Source organism: Lissotriton helveticus, chromosome 5_1, assembly GCF_964261635.1.
Source record: "Lissotriton helveticus chromosome 5_1, aLisHel1.1, whole genome shotgun sequence".
In the NCBI taxonomy this organism is placed as follows: Eukaryota; Metazoa; Chordata; class Amphibia; order Caudata; family Salamandridae; genus Lissotriton; species Lissotriton helveticus.
The window spans coordinates 455,653,931-455,670,128 of record NC_136065.1 but is presented as its reverse complement, the minus strand read 5'-3'; positions in this window follow the sequence as shown (position 1 = coordinate 455,670,128).

The window sequence follows — 16,198 nt, the reverse complement described above, 5'->3', positions numbered from 1 at the left end:
ATGACTTAAAATGTCCTTAATTCAAAATTTGCTATTCCTTATTTTGCGATTGCACTGAAGGATTTGCAAATTTTACGATTCCTTAAATGCAATGTATCAAACAAATAATATGTAAAAAATGATATTAAGGATTTGGAAACTACCACCAACTTCTAGTTTGTGGTAATTTGCGAATTCTTTTCAAAAAGCTTTTTTTAAAAAAAACAAAAGGTCCCATATGACACCAACACATGCCCTTAGGGCATGTAGGTGTGCCATATGCCCCCAAATTTATTTTTCAGGGGTGCAGCAGGGTGTTCTTGAGATACCCCTGCACGCTTGAAAAAATTCCTAATTTGTGATGAGCAAATTGCTAATCGCAAATTAAACCTTCATTCCTATGAGCCTCCTAGCCCATGGAAATGAATGGGTAACTTGCAATTAGCAATTTGCTCATCGCAAATTAGGAATGGTAAAGAATCGCTATTTATTCCTTAAAATTCGCTATTTAGGAAATGCAAAATATTTTGATGATACATATGGCAGTTCATCTCTAACAAGATAAGAAGCTTAGGGATAGATTTATGATGACTGGCGCATCACCAGGGATGTGCCAGTCATCTTGCGCCGCTGTTCCGCCACCCATGGTGTGCTGCATTTACAATGCGGCGCAGCATGGGGCAAAAACGGCACAGATGCTTGACGCATCTGTGCCGTTAAGGTGGCGCATTGCTGGAGTTGTATCGCAAGTGCGATGCAGCTCCAGCAAGGCTCAGGGGTGCACCATCTCCACAATGTTGCGTCAAGACCTATGCCTGCTTCAAGCAGGCGCAGGGTTTTGACGCAGGTTTCTCCTATCTGATTGTAAATGCGGCACACCATGGGTGGCAGAGCAGTGGTGCACGTTAACTGGTGCATGCCTGGGGATGTGCCATTTAACATAAATCTGCCCCTTTACATTTAAGTATGTGCAGGGGACACAGAGTCGGTGAGGCTTATCCAAGGTTAAGAAGAGATGAGTCCTGTTCAGTGAAAAATTAGACATAGGCTTCACCTGCTCAGCATCGCTGGACATGGCTAAATAATAGCTGCAAAATGTTACTCTTGTTAAACAATTTTACTATTATAATCTGTGAGATTTGTCTCTTACTCTGCAACATCTCATTGTTGTTATCTTTCTTTAAAGATAAAGACAACCTCAACATGAGCGACAATCTGCAATCAGTTGATTTTGACCTCATCATTGAACTTGTAATTGAAACATCAGTGGATGTTGATCCCTTGGATGATTTAAATCCTGAGGATGAAGAAGAGCGTGATGAGGATGCAGATTTGTCCGAATTATATGATATAGGATGGGAAGCTGACCTGCTTGAGCCTTTGGAAATATAAACATTTATTTTTAAAATTTATAATTAATAAAAAGTAAAAAGGTAAACCGTTTAATTTAAAAATAAAGACACCTTCAAAAGCAGGTTATGTGTAGAGTCTTCAATAAAATATTAAAATATGCTCATAAAATTAGATCAGATTCACATATAAAATAGCATAGGTAACATAAATATAAATGTCATTTCTTTTCTGGTATTTCTGTATTGTAAATTTGCCAACGACTAAAAAATCTTCTAATTAAAATGTCAAGTAGTGTGTTAAGTTTTTGATCACTGTTACTGATTTACTGTTTGGTAATAATGGTTAATAACATTATTTATTATATTTTTCCACAGATTCAACTGCAGATCATTTCAAGATTTCACCATGCCTACAATAGAAAGACAGAGAAAGGCTGCAAAACGTCAAAGACAGCAGGTGAAAAAAAATACGCAGCAGTCCTCTAACAAAAAGATTTGTCAAGTCACGAAGAAAGCACCGGGTAAGAGCACAAAACAATTTATAAGAAATATGTGTAGTAAAAAAAATATTACTACAGAAAATGTTTCAGTCCATAAAACGAGAAGGAAATCAAATGGAAAGGAAAGGCCAATGAAAAATTTTACTGCTAGAGCAAGAGATAACTCTGTGCATGATAGTAGAAGGAAACAACAGTTTAGGGAGATTCGTAAACGAATGTTCCGGAACAGGATAATTGGCAATTTGTTAAAAAATATTAAGAAAGGTCAACAGAAACTGGTTTTTTATAAGACAAAAAAAAAGTTGAGAAAGTTATTGATCAGGCATTTGAAATTAAACGTAAGTTATTTATTTTGATAATCAATAGAATTAGGAAGCTAAACAAGGCAATTTTTGATTTCAAAAGAAATAGTAGATGGAAGAGAATAGTTAATCGTAGTAATTTTTGTGAAGTTTTTTCTGGAGAATGGATGCATAGTTCAAGCTGTGAGGCATTTTTTAATGAGGAGAGTTATTTCCAGGATAATGATTTGGTGCATGCAGTTGACACCAGTGGTCGTGCTTATGAAGTGAAAGATGGTTGTCCAGTTGAAAAAGAAAAACTTGTGACAACAGAGGCAGAAGAGGTGTTAGGTAATGAGGTTTTAGGAAGACGTGCTAAGGGTCCTGTGTACACCTGGAAGTGTAGTAGTATTTGCAGTGTGCGACAGGATTCCATCAATTTGCTTTGTGATTTTGTACGGTCATTTAATAAGAAAAGTTTGAAGCAGAAAATGATGTTGTTGCAAGAATTAGATCCTTGCAGAGTAAGAGAAGTGACAGGTTTGCATGGACATTCACTGGCTTGTCTTTCCAGGAGAGTATGCCAGAGTGTTTTTCATCATTTCAGGATGCTAGCAGTGCATCATAACAAAGTGAGGAAATTAGTTAGAATGTTGTATTATGCTAAGAGTCCAGCAATTATGCTTAAACAATTATGCGCTGCTCTTTTGCATGGTTCTGAAATAGATGTGAAGAATATATGTGAAGAAATTGAGTTTTGTTACTTTGGAAGTAAAGAGGAGAATGTTGAAATTGAGCAAGAAGAAGAGGGTCATGTGGAAGATAGTGTACAGGTTTCCAGTACAGATAATTTCCAGAGGGAAATTGCGACGTTTGAGGTGAAATCAAGTGAGAGGCCTAATTTCACTTGTGTGTGTTGTCGACGCACTTATTATAAGAATCAGACTAAGTTAGTGGATTTATATGCAAAAAGTGAAAGGGAAAATAATAGTGAATGGAAGGATTTTGCAACATACTTGATGGTAGAAAATTGTTTTGATTTGGGATTGGATCAACGTGTGTGTACTTATTGTTGTTGCAAATTAAATCAAAACCAGATGCCTGCTAGAGCAGTTCATAATAATCTGGAATTGGTTGAGATTCCTTCTGAATTGAAGGATTTAAATACTTATGAATCTATTTTGATTCAAAGTATCCATCCCTTTCAGGCTATTGTAAGAATGGAGCCAAAGACAGGGAAATTGCCTCCATCAGATTTACAGAGAGGATTAAAGGGAAGAGTTGTTTATTTGCCTCTAGATTTGAAGAAAAACATTAACACAATTGGAGTAGAAAAAGTGGAAGAGGAACCTCTGGTTATCTTAGTTAATGGGGTTCCGACAAAGAATAAGAAAATATGGCAAGATTTAGTAGATGTTAGGAAAGTTAAAAAGGCAACATTGTATTTGAAAAAAAAAAATAAATACTATAAGAATGTATATGTTGCAGAAGAGGAAGTAAGTGAGGAAGAGGATAGCGATTTGTGTGCTGGTCAAATTGAGAAAGTAGAACCCTCTACTAGTGAAGAAATATATGAACATTATAGTGTTCATCCTTTGCATTCCAAGGAAGTCATGGGGAATGCTATTGAGTTGTTTCAAATGAAACAAGCCAAAGGGAGTCCCATTAGTGTTTGGGAGGAAAGTTTGGAAGCTCGGTGTTTCCCACAGCTTTTTCCAACAGGTCAGGGAGGAAGATATGATGAGCGACCTCATCAAATTCCTGCTTCTGAATACCGGACTTTGCGATTGTATGCAGGAGATGCTAGGTTTCGACAATGCATTCCTTATTTGTTTCATCTCCTGTTTGAAAGCGATCTGTCTGGACTGTCATATGCAGTGAACCACATCTTGAAAAGTGGTATACACATGCAAAACATCTCGGCAAGTGACTTTATGGATAAAGTCAATGTCCAAGACAGTATTTTGGATTCTCACCTGATTAATCTCATGGCGTGTCAGCGTGGTACTAATGAGTACTGGTACCGTCGTCATGGTGATTTAAAATGTATGCTGAGGAACTTAGGTACTCCCACATGGTTCCTCACTCTGAGCTGTGCCGAGTATGGCTGGGAAGACTTACTTGAATTTCTACGAGAGGCAAATGCTAACGTAGATAACATCGAATTCAAGACACCTGGAGAACTGTGCTCTTTGGATCCAGTCAATGTATGTAGGTACTTCAATCATAGATTTGAAGCTATGATGTCTTTCATCATGAATAAGAAGAATCCACCTCTTGGAGAGGTGTTGGATTTCTTCTGGAGAAAGGAGTACCAAGCAAGAGGTGCTCCTCATATACATATGTTGCTGTGGATCAAGGATGCACCTAAATTTGGAACGGATCCAGAAGACTCAGTGATGAGTTTCATCCAACAGTATTCTACGTGTGCTGTTCCAAACGCAAAGGAGAAGAAAAGCCTAAGAGAAAAAGTTCTGCGTTTCCAAAGCCATCGATGTGGAAAGTACTGCCGTCGTAAATTCCGAAACAAGGACAAGTTCTACACTAAATGTCGTTTCGGCTTTCCACGACCGGTGATTTCTAAAGGAAGAGTAAACAGTTTGATGTCTTCGCTGAGACACAATGTCATGAAGAAATCACCTAAAAACACTTACAATTTGAAGAGGAACCAAGAGTCCAAGTACATCAACGACTACAACCCGGTGATTTTGTCCATGTGGAATGCTAACATGGATATACAGTTTGTGGCTGATAACTGTATGGCTGTGGCTCGGTATGTGACGTCTTACATCACCAAAAAAGAGAAGACAGAATTGAAGGATATGTGGGAGGACATTTCCCATGAAAAGAGCCTCAGCAAGAAGTTGTACAGTTTCAGTCTGAAGATGTTGTCGCATCGAGAAATCGGAGCGTACGAATGTTCTGACCGGTTGTCTTCAGCAAGTCTCTATGCCAAGTCCAGGAGTATCGTTTGGGCGAGTCTTGGTCTTGCAGCAACGCGTAATCGAGTTCTCAAACCTGTGCGGGAAATTGAGTATTTGGCGGAAAAGGAGCCAAACAGTACCGACATTTTGAAGACAAACATGTTGGATACATATTATCCAAATCGAAGCAGTCACCTCGAGAATGTTTGTCTGTATGAGGTTCTGCAAAATTACATATTCAAGAGGAACATCAAAGAAGATACTGAGAAAGGAGTGTATGCTGTAATAGGAAGTGAGGGATGTCTGGTCAAGCAAAGAAAATGCCACTTGGTAAACCATCGAAAATTGAGTGGCGAATCTCCTGAAAAAAAGGAGTTTTTCTATTTAGCACTTTTGCAACTTTTCAAGCCTTGGCGTGCAGAAGAGGAACTGCTTGGAGATTTCCTCTGTTACGAAGACTCTTTCAATGCCGCCAAGGAGACCATAGAATGTCCTGCTTTTCCCAAATATGTAGAAATGTTGAATGCGGAAATTGAGCAGGAAGCAACGATTGCAGCCGAGATTGCCAGAGACAGTTCTCAGGACAGTCAGAGTTCTGCTTCATTGAGTCAGGATCCACTAGGAGGACCTGTTATCGAAAATGAAGCTGCCACTGCTATGAATGAAGTGGAAAGAGCCATGGCACATGCTCAAGAGGATGCGGTTAACTTAGAAGAGTTGGAAAGACAACTCAACGTCGAGCAGAGGAAAATATATGACGAAGTTACCATGCAAATTGATCATGGATTAAGTCATGATAAGAAAGAGTGCTCATGTACGTCGTTGAAGCCTGTCCGACTGTACGTGAGTGGAGAAGCGGGAACTGGAAAAAGTTTCCTCATTAAAGCAATTTCATGCTATTTGCAGGAAAGGACAGAGTCATCGCTGTCTTGTGTTGTCACTGCTCCAACTGGACTGGCAGCACATAATATTAAAGGGATTACTTTACATTGTTTACTGATGCTGCCAGTGGAGCATGACAACAAATTACAATATCACAAGCTATCTGGAGATGCTTGTTTTGAAGTTTCAAGAATCTTGAGGAAAATTAAACTTCTTATCATTGACGAAGTAAGCATGGTTTCCAATGTCATGCTTGCCTTTGTGCATTTGAGGATGCAAGAAGTTCTCAAAACAGAGTATGATGTGTTATTTGGTGGCAAACACATCATTGTTTTCGGAGATCTTCTGCAGCTGACACCAGTGAAAGGGCAACCTGTGTTCAAAATGCTCACGCATGAAGATACCAGGAAGTGCCTAGGCAGCATTGGCAACGTCAATATATGGTTAAACTTCAATTATGCTGAACTGCATGAAAATATACGTCAGGCGAAGGATGAAGTTTACAAGACTATTCTACAAGATGTTAGAATTGGAAAAGTGACCGAGCATGGGAAAGAAGCTTTACATGCACGATTACTGTCAAATTTATATCCAGAACAAGATGTTGTGCCTGAGAATATTTTTCAGAAAATTACTGAGAAGAAATCTGGAATATGTTTGATGCCAACTCTTGCAGAATGTGCCAAATTTAACAACAAAATGTTGCATTTAGAAAAGCAAGAGATTGTGAAACTGGAAGCTATTGATAGAGTAGAGCATATGGGATCAACAATTATTTTGTCTGAGAATCTGAAAACAAAATTGGATTCATTAGAGAAGAGTATATCTAAAACTGCAGGTTTTGAAAAGACTCTGATTGTGTGCTTGAACTGCCGTATAATTTTAAGAAGGAATTTACATGTTGAAAGAGGTCTGGTAAATGGATCAATGGGTAATGTTGTTGATTTTGTGAAATACAGAAATAGAGATGGAATTGAATTTTTAAAAATTAAATTTGATGGCATTGAGGAAGTACAGCTAATTGCTCGTTGTTCTGCTAGATTTTTGCTTGTAAAAGACTTATATGTTCGCCGTAAGCAGTTTCCTGTTTGCTTGGCATATGCGGTGACAATTCATAAATCGCAAGGTTTAAGTGTAGACAGTGCATTGGTGAATATTGGCAGTTCTGTGTTCAAGGAGGGTATGGCATATGTGGCATTGTCACGAGTTAGAACTTTATCGGGATTGTACTTGATTGAGTGTGATGTCACAAACATTTGTGCGGATCTAGATTGTGTTAAGGAATACAATAGGTTAAGAAGAGAGTATGCGCCACATTTGCCTCAGTATCCTTTGTTTGAGAAACGTGTGGTAGGCCGGAAACGAAGAAATGAGAACAATACTGGGGAGGTTGTAGCAAAAAGACAAAAAGTCAATGAACCTAAAATTACAAGCAGAAACAAAAAGGATTCTGTTGAAGATGTTGTTGGTTTTCAGTTTGAAAACAGTTCTGGTGTCAACTGCTATGCTAATGTAGTGGTTAATGTTTTGTTTTCTCTAAAAAATGTAAAAGAAGAGATTGTGGTCAATTCTGATCAAAGATTTTGCAGTTTGTTAAATTCTGTGTTAGAGAAATGTACCACTGATAGAAGAAACATAGAAAGTGTGTCTGAAATTCGAAATCTGTTAGACAGATGTTCAGGCCAAACACAATTCTCTCAAAATATTCAGCAAGATTGTCAGGAGTTTTTAATGTATATGCTTGATGTATTGCAAGATGAAGGTGTAGATGTAGATCAGCTGTTTGGGCTTTCTTATCAATGGCAGCATGACTGCGAGAACTGTATGGTATCAAGTACTACTAGTGTAGACTCAGAAAGATTTATATATTTAACTTTGCCAGACAGTAAATCAGTCTCCTTTAATAAGCTAGTAAAAGCAGCTGATCACAACATGGAGTGTAGCCAATGTAAATCTGAAATGATGTCCACATTATTTATACGAACATATGGCCAGTATGTCATTTTAATGTTCCAACGATGTAGGCCTGATGGAACAAAATTGACAACTTTAATTAAAAATTTTGTAGCTTCGCAGTTGTCAATATCAGGAAGGACTTTTGTAACTGCAGCAATTATATATCATGACGGCCCTTCAATAACATCAGGACATTACACAGCTTATTTAAAGTCTAGAAATGGCTGGTCATTCTGCAATGATTCTGTTTTAATTTTAAAAAAAAAATTGCCGTATGACCTTAAAAACTCTTACCTGGTGTTTTTAAAACCAAAATTTTAGGGAAATAATCTCGGGATGTGCTCTGTGGAATTTCAAGAAGTTCTAATGGCTCCTACACAATTTGGCCTTGAGGATAAGTGTAGTTCAGAGATATAACTTCTAACCATAGGACTGGACATTATGGAGAAATACGTGCACTTTGAATGAGTTCAGAAAAACTGTTTCTTTTTATAAGCTAATTGAAGCAGCCAATCAAAACATGGAGTAGAGGGAATGTAAGTCTGCAATGCTGTCTACTGTTTTACATTGCTTTGTGATTAAAAGTGATGTAGAGAATTAAATAATTGTAGTAGTCATAGAGGTAGTGTAAGTCTGCTTGTATCAGTGTCATAGGAAAAGTAGAACATGACTGAGGAAGAAGGGGAAGATATTACTATTCCAGGATTGTGAAAATGATCTTCAACATTTTAATTCTGAAAGTTGCGGAAATGCCAAATGACGGGATTGGCTTACAAGAAATCCAAGAGTTATAAATGGCTCTGACCAGATTTGGCCTTGTGGAAAATTGTGGTAGAGAGCAAGAAGTCATTTATTGCATGTAACGTGTTTTTAAAAACGATGGAGATTTTCTTTCAGAAAGTGGCGGGCTGAAAGTAATAACAGCACAAAAGAGTGTAAGCTGTTCATAGGACATCCTTGGACGTCATGGAAAGTAAGTTAACTTTAAGGAGTTCTGAATTTTGATTTCTGATGTTGTATGGGTTTTTTAAACACAATCATTTTGATTGTGTTTTTTTTCCCCGCTGTTACATGATGAATACCTTCAAGTCACTGTTTTTAGTGAATTTTGATACATTCTGAGAACAGCAAAAATAATCCATTTAACATGTATAATTAATTCTGTACTGTTTGCATTTATGATGTATATGTAGAACTGTATAGGAGGCATGGAGAAGGTGAGGCTTCTATAAGTGTCAAAGTTGTTGCATGCAGTGCTGCACTTCTGCGTATTCTTTCATATGCTAGACTACATCTGCACAATGAGATACCTAAGCAAAGGAAACACAAGTGATGTGATTGTGAAATGAGCAAAATAAATTGCATGTATTTCAATTACATCACCTGTGTTTCCTATCATTACGAATCACATTGTGCAGATCAAGTTTAGGTCTGTCCAGGGAAACATAGGAGGTTTGGACTTTGTTGAAGAGTGCAGTGGACATGACTCACTTCATTGGTAGACCTTCACATGTATTATGTCCTCTATTCTCTTCAACAACTCGAAATTTCATCTGCAACCCTGAGTAGGCCTCACCTGAAACAAACCTCTGGATAGTAGACATCTTATTGGCATCCTGAAGCAATTATTTAAAATTTTAGTGTGTTGCGACACTTTTCTGAAACAACAGCAATGCAAAAGATGCACCATGTTTTAAGATAGGCCTCACTTCATCTGCATCAAGATACTGTTAGTTTAAAATGTATATCTTTAGGACTGTGTAGGGGGCCTGGAGAAGCAGAAGCTTCTGTAAGTGTCAAAGTTTTTGAAAAACTGTTTGTCCTTCTATCTTTTCCCTTGTCTTTTCAAATTTTTAAATACATGTTTTAATATTTTTCAAATGTTTGTTCTCTCTTTCACAGATTGAAAGTATAAAAACAAAAAGTGAGTAATTTAACGACAATTATAAGGTAAATATTTTGTATTGTTTTCGTTACATTTATATCACATTTAACTACTATTAGTTCCACTGCTTCATTTCTTTAACCCTCAGTTTCCTGCCTTTGCTACTTCCCTCATTCCTTTCTCTATTACCTACTTACTCAACTCCTTCCACTCTTTTTCTCAGTCCCTCTCTTCTCATAGTTCCTCACTCTTGTTCACTCACTGCGTCTCTATTACTCTTAGTGTCTTTGACTGATCACTCTATCACTACTTGTTCATAATGCTTTCTCTGTGTAGTTGAAGCACACTAAGGGGAATATTATGAACACAGCCAATAAAATTATTGCTATTTTTATTGGCAGAAAACTGGTGCAAAAGTGGTTTTAGTGGCAGTTTTCTGCCACAAAAGCAGCTTTAGCGACACATTTCTGCCAATAAAAGCTGCAAAACTTTTATTGCCTATGTTGATGATATGGCTCTATGTTAATTACATTTCTTTGCTGTTTCAATTAATCTTTTTCTGTTATTTTTTGTTTTCTGTTTTCTATTTTTTCTCTCTGTTATTCCTCATGTTTTAATCTTATTTTGAACATTCACTCACATTCTCCAAGAAACTCTTCTTTGTTAATGTTATACTCTCTTTTTTTTTCTTTCACTTCCTTATCTATTTTGTTTTTCACAATTATACCCTCTTCTGTCTTTTCTTCGGTAAATAGATCTATTAAACAGTATCTCTTCTTTACTCCCTATAGCTGTCTTTCTTTTAACATCACTCTCTGTTTCCTTTCCTTATACTTACACTTTTTTTTTTTAAAACATTTTTTGGGTTAGCTCCCGGTCCGCGTACCGGGAAGCTAACCCGGAAGCGAACCAAAAAAAATAGAGCTTGCCAGAGTGCTAAACATTCTAGCAATTTTTTTGGAAAGGGAAGGTAGTTCTGAAAAGAACTTTTTTTTAAATATTTTTGTTGTTTTATATATATATTTTTTTTTTGAACATTTTTTGTTTTTTTTTGTATTTTTTGAACGATTTTATATTTTTTTTGGTTTTTTTTGGGGGGGGGAAACAACAAAAAACAGGCGTTGAAAATGGCTCAACAGGAGCAAAAAAAAATTAATGGGGGCGGTTAGGGCAATCATGGTGTTCATACGCCAGGTTCAGTGCATTGATGCTCATGTTGCCACAAGCTAATAATGCACGACAGTGCATACATAAGTGGATCATGTGCCCAAAATTTTGTTGAATATTTGGCACAGTTTCCCGTGCCTCTTCTGGTGATAGAGAAACCGGTATTGTTGGTCTGGCCACAGGAGTTGGTCTGGGATTGTCGTGCATATCCCTTAATTCCGCCCGGCTGTAATTTAGGGGATGTTTCCTCGTCATGTGCCTGTGCATAGTGTGATTGCCAAAGCTATATTTTTTGTCCGTCCCTCTGGACAATTGTTCCTTGCATATCAGGCAGGTGACATACCTCGCGTTGACTTTTTTTTGCCCACGAGGTATTGGAAAAAACTGCCAGATGAAACTGGCTTTCTTTCTGGAAACCCGGGGCAACTCTTCTAAAAATTGTGGTTCTTCTCCCTCCTCATCCATTTCTTCCTCTTCCTCCTCAGTGTTGGTAAGGACCTGGGGAGGTGGTCCTCTCTTCCCATGAGGAGGTGGTGGTGGTGGTGGGGGTCCACCAGCTGAAGCAACCAATGAAGCCATTTTCACACAAGCAAAATAGGTCTTCCAACAAGCAAAATAGGTCTTCCTCTCACAATGATGAAAGTCAGAGTGAGGAAAGAAGGAGGGGTTTTCATCATTTGGAAAAAACAATACTTCTCAACCAATGAAAAGTGTTATTTTTAGGTCACCTGACCTAGCCTTCCATAATTATGAAACCAAAAGTGAAATGAACCAATGAAAAGTTTTATTAACAAGTCACATGACCTCTCACGCTCATGTTACGCGCTGCGGAACGCTCCCCGGTTAGCTTCCGGGTCGCTAAGCTTCGCGCCCCGGTCCGCGCCCCGGGACACTTCCGGGTGCGCTAACGCAATACGTCACAAGACGCATTTTGCGGCAACGCGATACGTCGCGCTTTCGCGCCGCGGATCGCTTCCGGGGAGCTGCGTTTCGCGCCTCGGTCCGCGCCCCGGGGCACTTCCGGGTGCGCTAACGCAGTACGTCATAAGACGCATTACGCGGCAACGCGATACCGTCACTATGTTGATTTCTTACCGGTTCGCGGACCGGGTCGCGGAATTAAATTGAGCTAACGGGAAGCTTCCCGGTTCGCGGACCGGGAGCGAAACAAAAAAAATATTTAAAAAAAATTATTAATAAACATATAAAATATATTTTTGGATTTAAAGAAGAATACACTTTACAGCTATAGATATTAGCTTTTAAAAAACCAATGAAATTCACTGAAAAAACCATAGGTTATAGACCATATATAGTTAGGAATTAGCATTTACAAAACCTTGAAAATTCACTGAAAAAACCATAGGTTATAGACCATATATAGCTAGGAATTAGCATTTAAAAAACCTTTTTTTACTCACACAAAACCATTGAAATTCCATATATAGTTAGTTGTACTAACTATATATCGCGCACCCGCAATCCACTGCTGATCATGTCACATATTACATCATTCATGACATGGTCAGTGACATCACTGATGACATCACTGATGACATCTCAAATGACATCACTGATGACATCACTGATGACATCTCAAATGACATCACTGATGACATCACTGATGACATCATCCAGCGACTGTGTGTTTCTATAAACTTTAAATATGTTTTACATATTGAAGAATGAGTAGATGTAGAAGTGTCTGGATGAAGGATTTAGTAGGTGCGTGACTGACTGTATGAGTGAGTGATTAAATGTGTCTCACTGAGTGCATGGGTTAGTGACTAAACTGTCTTAATTTGTGCATCATTATGTCTGTTGTTCTGTAAACTGCTGCCTGTGTTGATCAGTACCTATATGAGTAACTATATGGGTTATTGGTTGATTGCCTAAGTATTTGTATGGGAGACTGAGTGTGTGTGTGGGTGGCTGGGAGGTGTATAACTCTGTGCATAGATGTGTGAGCAGTTGATTCACTAGATGTATGGGTTCAAAAGTGCATGTGGAAACACCTGTATGGGTGGTTGACTGAGTGCATTAATGAGTGAATGGATATCTCCGTGCTACATGTGAAAGTAAGTACATATGTAAAACACAGTACATGTGAGAGTTGACATATATAAATAACTGTGCATGAGAGCCAGTGAATGTGTGAGTGGCTGTATGGATGATTGTGAACTTGTATCAGGGATTGTATAAGAGAGTAGATATGTGTTAGTATATGTTTGAATAAGTAAGGTGTGTATAACTGTATAGTTGAGGAAATGGAGGTGTGATTGATTCTTTGCATGACTGACTAGGTGTGTGAGTAACTCCATGGATGAGTGACAGTCTGTGAGTGTCTGTTTACACTGAGTGTATCTTAGGTTATATTAGAGTCTGAAGAGGTTCATCGTATTATCACATGAGTGATGTCATCAGTGATGTGATCAGTAATGTCAATTGAGATGTCATCAGTGATGTCATTTGAGATGTCATCAGTGATGTCATCAGTGATGTCATTTGAGATGTCATCAGTGATGTCATCAGTGATGTCACTGACCATGTCATGAATGATGTAATATGTGACATGATCAGCAGTGGATTGCGGGTGCGCGATATATAGTTAGTACAACTAACTATATATGGAATTTCAATGGTTTTGTGTGAGTAAAAAAAGGTTTTTTAAATGCTAATTCCTAACTATATATGGTCTATAACCTATGGTTTTTTCAGTGAATATATATATATATATATATATATATATATATATATATATATATATATATATATATATATATATATATGTATATATATATATATATATTCATTCTTCAAATCGCCAATGCTTTCACTTCTCACAGCAAGGCAACCACGACACCATGAAGATAATCGGGTCTGGACAAGTATTCAGTTTTTCAATATTTAAATTCACCATTTGTGCAGAGATATGGACGGTCTACGCATTTCAGCGCTATGCCTTCAACTGAACCATAGAGTCCGGCTGTCTAGATCGCCATTCAAAGTGATAAGTGCTCAATATGATCCCTTGTTTGTTTCTACCCTTGTGTATGTTTCTAGACTGCTATCCCTCTGTACTTGCTAGATGGCTCCTTTCTTCTGCCATTTTTACCTTTTATTTGATTGTAAAGTACATTAATAAATCCTGTGCACTTTTTTTCCTCTCGAGCATAAGTTAGTCATGACATACAAGTACATTATTTGTAAACAATATAGTGGTGCAAATCAATGCAGTATATTTTAGCCCTTTAAGTTCGGCCAACTGCCGTCGTGAGCACTACCTCGGTAGTGCTTCGCACGTCCGTTGGGCGGCGCGGCCCCGCCCACTCAATGGAAGGCCCGCACTGCGGCGGAATTGCCGCCGCGGTTAAGGAGGTAAAAAGAGTAAAACATTTCATTTCCCATGTTTCCACTTACCATAATCTGTAAAGTACATTTGTGCCCTTTATCACAATATCATACAATACCGTCAGAGAAATGCAATTAGATTATTTACAGGTTAAGTGCTGATGCAGAAAAGATAATTTCAGAGTTAAATAAGGTAGCGCACATTTTATTGAAGGCCGGTTGATTATGTCTTTGTTAAAATAGGGGGGGAATTAAAACCATGATTTCATCAGGGAAGTCTCAATCAGTTATCTACAGAGAAGGTGCGCGTACAAAAAATATTGAGGCTTTCAGTTGTTTAAACAGGTCAAGCAATTGTTCAAGAGGGATGCATGATTCATAATATCACTATATATAGTCCCCCATTCCCCTTTTCCTAAGCATTTTTTTCTCTCTTTTCCCCTTCTTATAGTTCTTTGCAGTTAGCTATGGTTTCTCATTCAAAGATTACTTGGCTTGTCCTTTTTCGTTGCTTTTGAATTTGCGGGAGCTCAGTTAAGATATCAGAGCCATCATTGTAGGTGTATATGGAGTTCCGCATCCAGATTATGCCCAGAAGGTTGTTCTGTTTCTATCGCTAGGATACATCTGGACTCCATTTTTAGGTCTCGCCTGCGCACATGCGCAGTCTTGCTGGCGAGATTTTATGATTTTGAGGAGCTTTGAGTATCGGGCTTTAAGCCCCACCCCTCTTTCCTATTGGCTGGCGTCACGTGGCCAGCCATTGGGAAAGAGTTTTGTCTGATGTAGACACATGACCCCATAAAGATAAGAAACCTTTTACTTCAGAAGGAAAGCAGGGGAGGCCGTTCAAGTGGGACGGCAGAAAAAGAGAAAAGTATACGCCTTGGCAAGCGCTTGTTCCCGAAATGAAATGCCCGTCCTGTTAGAGAATTTTTTTTATGGCACTCACGTTTACACCTCTCTGTAAAATACCAGATATGGAAAAAAATGTATAAGAATAAAGAGCGTATTCCATATGTAGCGGCGCACCTTAGCAGGATCTGTGTCTGGTAGACAAGGGCTGTCGAAAAGAACGTTTTCCAGTACAAGCTGCCTATCGAAACTCTACAGCACAAGCTTTACCCCTACCTTCCCTCTCTAAGCCCCCAAACTCCTCAAAGACGTATCTACAAAGAACGCATAACATACTGTAGCACTACGCAGCCCCCACGTGCTACTGCGAGGCCACCACGGACACACTGTGAGGGTCTGATAACATTCAAGGGGGCTTCGTGACACATGCACACCAGCCCCTTCAACAACAGGTGTCGCGGAAGAGATCCGCGCACAGAGCCCATCAAATGACAGGTTGACAGCTTGCACCTAAAATGTTTAATGATTTTGGGGGGGGCTCCTGTGAGGACAGAGTGAGTATGTTCCAACAAAAGGTTTATGGGAACTAGAAGATGGGGCAGGCATTAAAAATACCCCCACCCACAAAGCTCTATAGGGAAGGGGGAAGCATTCAGAGCACACAATCCCACCCCTTCCTAGAAGCAGAAACTGGCAAACACGTGGGGACACCAATGACTCCAGTTTGTCCCTGCCCAGCACAGTCTCCTTCAAAAGTTGTGTAGCTGTCCTGTAAGCTACCGGCCTCTCTTCTCCCCTGGAAAGTGCCTCCAGCGATAGCAGGCAGCTTCATCTGCGCGCTGCAGGGGCTGGGCTCCAGCGCTTGTAAAACATTATAACACTGAACTGTCAAAAGAAGCATGTGGTTCGCGGGGAGAGGAATTGGGTGCACCTGAAAGCTACGCTGCCTCCTAAACTTCAAATGTCACTATTTTGTTCTCGGGGAATCCAGCACGACATGTATTTTGGCTCATTGCCCATTTTGGCAATTCACCTCACTGCATATCCTCGCACACAAGGTTTCCAG